The sequence below is a fragment of the Lolium perenne genome, chromosome 5, assembly GCF_019359855.2.
Source record: "Lolium perenne isolate Kyuss_39 chromosome 5, Kyuss_2.0, whole genome shotgun sequence".
Taxonomy (NCBI): Eukaryota; Viridiplantae; Streptophyta; class Magnoliopsida; order Poales; family Poaceae; genus Lolium; species Lolium perenne.
This window is the reverse complement of record NC_067248.2, coordinates 104,380,658-104,390,357: the sequence shown is the minus strand read 5'-3', so window position 1 is coordinate 104,390,357 and position 9,700 is coordinate 104,380,658.

Genomic DNA, 9,700 nt, shown 5'->3' with positions numbered 1-9,700 from the left:
GGAAATTTCAAAAACCTCCCAAAGGCTTCATTTTAGAGTGCCTAAGAAGGATAGATGCTTCCCTTTTCATTTTCATGTTTTATAAAACTTGTTTTAATTATCTTGGTCAAACCTAGGATTTGACGAAGATACAAATGGGTGGGCAAAAAATTAAAAAAATCAGAAAAATGGAAAACCAAATCACATAGTCTTCTTATGTCATATCGTAAGCAATCAAGTTGATAAACAAGGTCTAGATATATCCAAACCAGACAAATCGTGTATCTACCCCCTTTCGATCTTATGAAGTCTAGCATGAAGGGAAGTCGTTTTGGGTTTCAAACATTGAAATTTCAAGAACATCCCAAAAGCTTCATTTTAGAGTGACTAAGAAGGATACAGACTTCCCTTTTCATTTTCATGTTTTAAACTTGTTTAAATCTTGGTCAAACCAAGGATTTGACCAAGATTCAAATGGCCCTAAAAATTCAGAAAAAAATCAAAAGAATGAAAAACCAAAGCACATAGCATTCTTATGTCATATGTATAGTAAGCATTCAAGTTGATAAACAAGGTCTAGACATATATATTCAAACCAGAAAAATCATGTATATATCTACCCCTAAAACCCTAATTAAACTCAGTCAATCATGAAGAGAAGTGGTTTTGGGTTTCAAACATGGAAATTTCAAGAACCTCCCAAAAGCTTCATTTTAGAGTGACTAAGAAGGATCCAGGCTTACTTATTCGTTTTCACGTGTTAAACTTGTCTAAATCTTGGTCAAACCTAGGATTTGACCAAGATATGATTCAAATGCGCAGAAAATTAAAAAAAAATCAGAAAAATGAAAAACCAAAGTACATAGTCTTCTTATGTCATATAGTAAGCATATTCAAGTTGATAAACAAGGTTTGGACATATTCAAACCATACAAATCATGTATCTATATATACCCCCTAACCCTAAACTTTGTCTTATGAAGTCAAGCATGAAGAGAAGTGGTTTTGGGTTTCAAACATGGAAATTTCAAAAACCTCCCAAAAACTTCATTTTAGAGTGACTGAGAAGGTTACATGCTTCCCTTTTCATTTTCATGTTTTAAACTTGTTTAAATTAGCTTGGTCAAACCTAGGATTTCATGAAGATACAAATGGGTGGGCACAATGTTCAAAAAAAACAGAAAAATGAAAAACCAAATCACATAGTCTTCTTATGTCATATCGTAAGCAATCAAGTTGATAAACAAGGTCTAGATATATCCAAACCAGACAAATCATGTATCTACCCCCTTTCGATCTTATGAAGTCTAGCATGAAGGGAAGTCGTTTTGGGTTTCAAACATTGAAATTTCAAGAACATCCCAAAAGCTTCATTTTAGAGTGACTAAGAAGGATACAGACTTCCCTTTTCATTTTCATGTTTTAAACTTGTTTAAATCTTGGTCAAACCAATGATTTGACCAAGATTCAAATGGCCCTAAAAATTCAGAAAAAAAATCAAAAGAATGAAAAACCAAAGCACATAGCATTCTTAGATATGTCATATGTATAGTAAGCATTCAAGTTGATAAACAAGGTCTAGACATATATATTCAAACCAGAAAAATCATGTATATATCTACCCCTAAAACCCTAATTAAACTCAGTCAATCATGAAGAGAAGTGGTTTTGGGTTTCAAACATGGAAATTTCAAGAACCTCCCAAAAGCTTCATTTTAGAGTGACTAAGAAGGATCCAGGCTTACTTATTCGTTTTCACGTGTTAAACTTGTCTAAATCTTGGTCAAACCTAGGATTTGACCAAGATATGATTCAAATGTGCAGAAAATTAAAAAAAAAATCAGAAAAATGAAAAACCAAAGTACATAGTCTGCTTATGTCATATAGTAAGCATATTCAAGTTGATAAACAAGGTTTGGACATATTCAAACCATACAAATCATGTATCTATACCCCCTAACCCTAAACTTTGTCTTATGAAGTCAAGCATCATGAAGAGAAGTGGTTTTGGGTTTCAAACATGGAAATTTCAAAAACCTCCCAAAAACTTCATTTTAGAGTGACTGAGAAGGTTACATGTTTCCCTTTTCGTTTTCATGTTTTAAACTTGTTTAAATTATCTTGGTAAAACCTAGGATTTCATGAAGATACAAATGGGTGGGCACAATATTCAAAAAAAATCAGAAAATTGAAAAACCAAATCACATTGTCTTCTTATGTCATATCGTAAGCATTCAAGTTGATAAACAAGGTCTAGATATATCCAAACCAGACAAATCAAGTATCTACTCCCTGTCGATCTTATGAAGTCTAGCATGAAGGGAAGTCGTTTTCGGTTTCAAACATGGAAATTTCAAGAACATCCCAAAAGCTTCCATTTTAGAGTTACTAAAAGAAGGATATACAGACTTCCCTTTTTCATTTCCATGTTTTAAACTTGTTTAAATCCTTGTCAAACCAAAGATTTTGACCAAGATTCAAATGGGCATAAAAATTTAGAAAAAAAATCAAAAGAGAATGAAAAACCAAAGCACATAGCATTCTTATATATGTCATATGTATAGTAAGCATTCAAGTTGATAAACCAGGTCTAGACATATTCAAACCAGAAAAATCATGTATATATCTACCCCTAAAACCCTAAACTCTTTCTTATGAAGTCAATCATGAAGAGAAGTGGTTTTGGGTTTCAAACTTGGAAATTTCAAGAACCTCCCAAAAGATTTAATTTAGAGTGACTAATAAGGATCCATGCTTACCTTTTCATTTTCACAATTTAAACTTGTTTAAATCTTTGTCAAACCTATGATTTGACCAAGATTCAAATATATGGGCATAAAATTCAAAAAAAAAATCAGAAAAATGAAAAACAAAAGCATATAGTCTTCTTATGTCATATAGTAAGCATTCAAGTTGATAAATTAACAAGGTTTGGACATATTCAAACCATACAAATCATGTATCTACCCCTAACCCCAAACTCGGTCGATCTTATGAAGTGTAGCATGAAGAGAGGTCGTTTTGGGTTTCAAACATGGAAATTTCAAGAACATCCCAAAATGCTTCATTTTAGAGTGACTAAGAAGGATCCAGGCTTACTTATTCGTTTTCACGTGTTAAACTTGTCTAATATTGGTCAAACCTAGGATTTGACCAAGATTCAAATGCGCAGAAAATTTAAAAAATCAGAAAAATGAAAACCAAAGTACATAGTCTTCTTATGTCATATAGTAAGCATATTCAAGTTGATAAACAAGGTTTGAACCTTGATCTGTAGTAGTGGGCAAAACCCTAGTTTAACCTATTTAATTATAGATTCGTAGGTTGATTTTTCTACCTTTTTATTATTACTAACCTATTTAATTATAGATTCGTAGGTTGATTTTTCTATACCTTTTTATTATTACTATGCAGCACAAGTGTGTTTGCCCGTCGAGTGAAACTCGGAGGAAGAGGGATCACTCGGAGGAAGGAGAGAAGAAGGGAGAGAATTATGGCATGGTGTCTCCCCTTTTTCGGGTGATGATGTTGACTTTTGTGCAGGGTTTGTCAGTGAGCAGGAGGTGCGAGCGAGCGAGCGAGCGAGTCGAGCGAGGCCGAGAATGAGAGAGATTTGTTTTTTTTGTGAGAGGGACGACCGAAGGAACCAGAAGGACCCACAGACTTCCAATACGCATCCTGATGCGTCTTCTCTTGACAAAGAAAATGGCTGGGAGTTTGCGTACCTATTGCACGTGACTTGTGCTCACTGAAGTGTGGGACCTCACGCATGGGCACCACACGTAAGTGACAGACCTGTTGGTGTAAAAACTCGGTTGATTATTATAGTGCATTAGAACAAAGTTTCCTATGGATTCAAGGGTAGGAAATCCAAGTTAACTCATTTACATGACATTATTTTTCTTATGTCATATAGTAAGCATTAAAGTTGATAATCAATGTCTAGACATATTCAAACCAGACAAATCATGTATCTATACCCCTAACCCCTAAACTCTGTCTTATGAAGTCAAGCATGTGAACAGATGTGGTTTTGGGTTTCAAACATGGAAATTTCAAAAAACTCCCAAAAGCTTCATTTTAGAGTGCCTAAGAAGGATACATGCTTCCCTTTTCATTTTCATGTTTTATAAAACTTGTTTTAATTATCTTGGTCAAACCTAGGATTTGACGAAGATACAAATGGGTGGGCAAAAAATTAAAAAAATCAGAAAAATGGAAAACCAAATCACATAGTCTTCTTATGTCATATCGTAAGCAATCAAGTTGATAAACAAGGTCTAGATATATCCAAACCAGACAAATCGTGTATCTACCCCCTTTCGATCTTATGAAGTCTAGCATGAAGGGAAGTCGTTTTGGGTTTCAAACATTGAAATTTCAAGAACATCCCAAAAGCTTCATTTTAGAGTGACTAAGAAGGATACAGACTTCCCTTTTCATTTTCATGTTTTAAACTTGTTTAAATCTTGGTCAAACCAAGGATTTGACCAAGATTCAAATGGCCCTAAAAATTCAGAAAAAAATCAAAAGAATGAAAAACCAGAAAAATCATGTATATATCTACCCCTAAAACCCTAATTAAACTCAGTCAATCATGAAGAGAAGTGGTTTTGGGTTTCAAACATGGAAATTTCAAGAACCTCCCAAAAGCTTCATTTTAGAGTGACTAAGAAGGATCCAGGCTTCCCTTTTCATTTTCATGTTTTAAACTTGTTTAAATTATCTTGGTCAAACCTAGGATTTCATGAAGATACAAATGGGTGGGCACAATATTCAAAAAAATCAGAAAAATGAAAAACCAAAGCACATAGTCTTCTTATGTCATATAGTTAGCATTAAAGTTGTTAAACAAGGTCTAGACATATTCAAACTAGACAAACCAAATGTATCTACACCCCCTGACCCCTAAACTCTATCTTATGAAGTCAGGCATGAAGAGAAGTGGTTTTGGGTTTCAAACATGGAATTTTCAAAAACCTCCCAAAAACTTCATTTTAGAGTGACTAAGAAGTATACATGCTTCCCTTTTCATATTCATGTTTTAAACTTGTTTAAATTATCTTGGTCAAACGACCTAGGATTTGACAAGATTCAAATGGGCATCAAAATTCAAAAAAATCAGAAAAATGAAAACAAAAGCAAATAGTTTTCTTATGTCATATAGTAAGCATTCAAGTTGATAAACAAGGTCTAGACATATTAAAACCAGAAAAATCATGTATATATCTACCCCTAACCCTAAACTAATCTGTCGATCTTATGAAGTCAATCATGAAGAGAAGTGGTTTTGGGTTTCAAACATGGAAATTTCAAGAACCTCCCAAAGGCTTCATTTTAGAGTGACTAAGAAGGATCCAGGCTTACTTATTCGTTTTCACGTGTTAAACTTGTCTAAATCTTGGTCAAATTTAGGATTTGACCAAGATTCAAATGCGCAGAAAATTAAAAAAATCAGAAAAATGAAAAACCAAAGTACATAGTCTTCTTATGTCATATAGTAAGCATATTCAAGTTGATAAACAAGGTCTAGACATATTCAAAGTTTCAAACTAGACAAACCATGTATCTACCCCCTAACCCCTAAACTCTGTCTTATGAAGTCAAGCATGAAGAGAAGTGGTTTTGGGTTTCAAACATGGAAATTTCAAAAACCTCCCAAAAACTTCATTTTAGAGTGACTAAGAAGGATACATGCTTCCCTTTTCATTTCCATGTTTTAAAGTTGTTTAAATTATCTTGGTCAAACCTAGGATTTGACAAGATTCAAATGGGCATCAAAATTCAAAAAAATCAGAAAAATGAAAAACCAAAGCAAATAGTTTTCTTATGTCATATAGTAAGAATTAAAGTTGATAAACAAGGTCTAGACATATTCAAACCAAACAAATCATGTATATATCTACCCCTAACCATAAACTCTGTCTTATGAAGTCAAGCATGGAAATTTCAAGAACATCCCAAAAGCTTCATTTTAGAGTGACTAAGAAGGATCCATGCTTACCTTTTCATATATTTTAAACTTGTTTAAATCTTTGTCAAACCTAGGATTTGACCAAAAGATTCAAATGGGCATAAAATTCAAAAAAATCAGAAAAATGAAAAACACTACGAACAGTGAACAATACTGTTTCGCGTCCCTACAGTACACCATGTACAGTGTTGCGAGTGACCTGTGTCCTTCACGGATAGAGATCAGGTGACATGCTCCTTTCGCATGTCACCTGGTGACATGCGGCTTAAATCTAAATTTAAATATTGCGTAAAAATCATGTCCCAACCTATAGCCCTCTCGATTTATAGGCCCCTGCCGCCTCTCCCCATTCACTTCACTTCTCGCTACCTCACTCCTCTCGATTTATATAGGCCCCTGCCGCCTCTCCCCATTCATCTTCAAAATCCTATAGCCCCAACCTGTACAGTGCTCGTCGGCGGCTGTACCATCCACAACCTCTGTATTAGCGCCTCCCTGCACCCCCATCTTCTGGCGATGAATCCCACGAGTGGACAAGGGGGCCTGTTAGGTGTGTGGCCCACCGTCGTAATCCCCCAGCAGCAACTACAGGACCTCGCCGCCAACTCGCACGCCCCCCTACAGCTGCTGCAGCAGGCGCATGGCGGCCTCGCCGTTGAGTCTGATGTGCCCACCAAGCGGCAGCGGATCAACGACCTCTCCGTGGGCTCAGACGTGACAGTCCTGCTGCAGCTGCAAGACAACCTCGCCGTCGCCGGGGAGTCGGTCCTCTCCAAGGAGGAGAGCTTCGAGGTCAGTGGTTAATGTAGTTTAATCATTGGTTTAAAACTAGTTAGCCCCCTACTGAGTATTATTCGGAGGGGATTTGATGCAAAATACTTCATTCACCATGTTTTGGCGTGAGTATTTATGCGTGCATCAGGACAACCCGAGAGATAGCCTGTCACGGGGCATTATTAGTTTTTTTTTTTTTTGAGGGGTTCCTCGGGCCTTATTAGTGAAGCGTCCAATTTCTATTCACGTAATCCATGCCAAAGAGGCCTCAGGACTTGTAATTTTGCATTGGAATCAATCCCTCAGCCTGATCCATGCTGGAACGGGGTGGATGCCTGGAAGGAGAAGCAGCAATCGGAGCACGTATGTGGAACGACCAGAAACGCGAGAGCATAGAGGTGTTGCGGTTCCACGTCCACCCGACGTGCGCGGAAGTGTTTCCTGAGGATCCCCGCGACTCTGATCCTGTCCAATACTCTTCTGCCAAACAGATAAAATGTGTTCTTATTAAGAAAGACCCAGATATTACTCACTGAACCATGTGAAAACACGTCAACCAAACAAGGCACAAGGGATTTCTACTGCACTAATACTAGCTGCATTACCACTTTCGAACTTCAATGCAAACTTGAAACTTCACTGCAGTCTTTTTCCCCCTTTCGAACTTGAGATCCAGCCTCTCCATCGATTGATGCATAGGGCAAACTTTATTAGTTCATGTTTCGTTCTTAGTTTGAAACTTTATTACTCCAAGCTCCGGAGTACTCATATTACTACAGTATTGCAATTGAAATTTATACATATTACAATTACTATTGAAGTTAGTCTTGTACATATTACTATGAGTATTGAAGTTTAAGTCCTGCAAACTTTCGGAGTACTATATTTTTACTATTGAAGTTACACTCTTGCACTTTATTAGTATAATATCATGTGTCACACAGGGTCGCTCTGTGAATCTACCATCTAATGAAGGACGACAACATGAAGCGTCTCTGCAAGTAATCCGCGGTCGCCTCCTGGATGAGTCGCGCGAGTTGATTGACCATGCGTCCAAGCTCCGAGATGTGAACGCACATCTGCAAACCGTGCTATGAAGCTATGGAATGAGTATGCCGTACTCTTGAATGAGCACTCATCTCTATCAAAGGAGAACTCATCTCTATCGAAGGAGAACCTCTCCATGGTAAATCAGAACGGGTCTCTAACGAAGGAGAACATCTCCATCCTAAAAGAGAACTCATCTCTGAAAAAGGAGAACATCTCCATCCTAAAAGAGAATTCATCTCTGAAAAAGGAGCACACCTACTACAAGTGGCGGAGCATGACAGGAAACAAGTAATCTTCTTCGGGTGTGAAGAAGTTGTACCCATATGTGCATGTAGAGAGGTGGAGACGGTTGCCGATGAGACAAGTGAGTAGATTGAGGAGGGCAGCCACAACCCACAACGTTTGTAGTTACAAATCTTCTATCGTAAAAGTAGTAGTATCGAAATTAATATGTATCCCTTAATATATGTGGTGTTTGGCAATATATAGTTTAACATGCAAGGACTCTGCAATGTAATTTGTATCAGTTTGATTGGCTTTCTACCCAAGTGAGCATGTGTCATATTTGTCCAAGGTTTGATTTTTGCATCTTATCATATTTTGTTGAATACCATACTAAAAAATTCCATGTGCATCATTTTGATGCAGAGGTCAGTCTCAACTTCCATTACGAAAAGGATTTGTCAAGACATGAAACATTGGATAAAATCTTTGACTGTACCCTGCAAGTGTGGCACCTAGAAACAATGATTAAAATTCAAAGCTGCATCTCCTACCAATACAAATGGTATATCAGACAATTTTGAAACAAATTGAATCCAACCCGAAATAAATTAAATTATATTTGGAAGAAGATATGTAGAAATACCCCTGTACAGTAGGACGCTATGTGCAATGCACGACATATTGGCAAAAAATTACCCGCATGTACCAAAGGCATGGGCACCAAGATCTGATGCAAATTTGAATTCGGCCAAAGGAGGGTACTAGCAAAGATTTCGATCGTGTCAGCGATCCAGACATTCTTATGAAGTAAAGGGAATTTGATCATCTTGGTCTTGCAAGTAATGAAATGTGGGGACTCCTAAGATCGACGCCTTCAACACTGATGTTTCTTTCTATCAGAAGCTAGTGGCTGACAACTTTGATTCCTATTCGGCTGATGCAGATATCCATGAGATCATCAAGAGGATCTTGGAACATGTTGAAGCACGTGTCGACATTCTGCTCTCGTGCTTGAAGGCAGATGATTTTGATAGGGTGATGCAAAAGCCGCCATATGGTCAATAGATTGTTATTATATACAAGGATGTTTCTTGGGTCATCATCTAGATCTTTTGTTTTCTTATGTGTTAGCAGTACTTTATGGAAACTATGTTAGTATTGTCTTATACTGAATTGTTGCTATATCTGGACACCGGATGCTTATGTTCTATGACATTATGGAATGTATGGAAAAAAGATGACACCTTTTTAGCTATTCAGAAAAGGCAAAAAAACAACAACAATTTGTTTCCCACAATAAAATGAAATCTTATTGCACCTTTCCCCAAAATGTTAATGCACATTTTACCTTGGGCATTTTCGTTAAGACCCATGGTTTTTTATATAAAATGGTAGGCCATATTTTGAAGCTAGTTTTTTTTTTTAAAAACATATCAAAATTCAAGCTTATCATTTTATAGCCACAAGTTCACTTTTTTTTCTTCATTTTTTCTGAAACAGGGTGGGAATCGACTGCATGCCATTCCTTGCAAACATTGGCGAATGTCGGAAATAATCTTAGATAGGGCGAACTCTAAAAGAAGAGGTAAATACCGAAATAGTCCCGAGACATTGTGATGCATGTAATTCTAACGCAATCCCAATAAACCAAAACATATTATATTATAAGTAGAACCTATATACATACCAATTATGTGA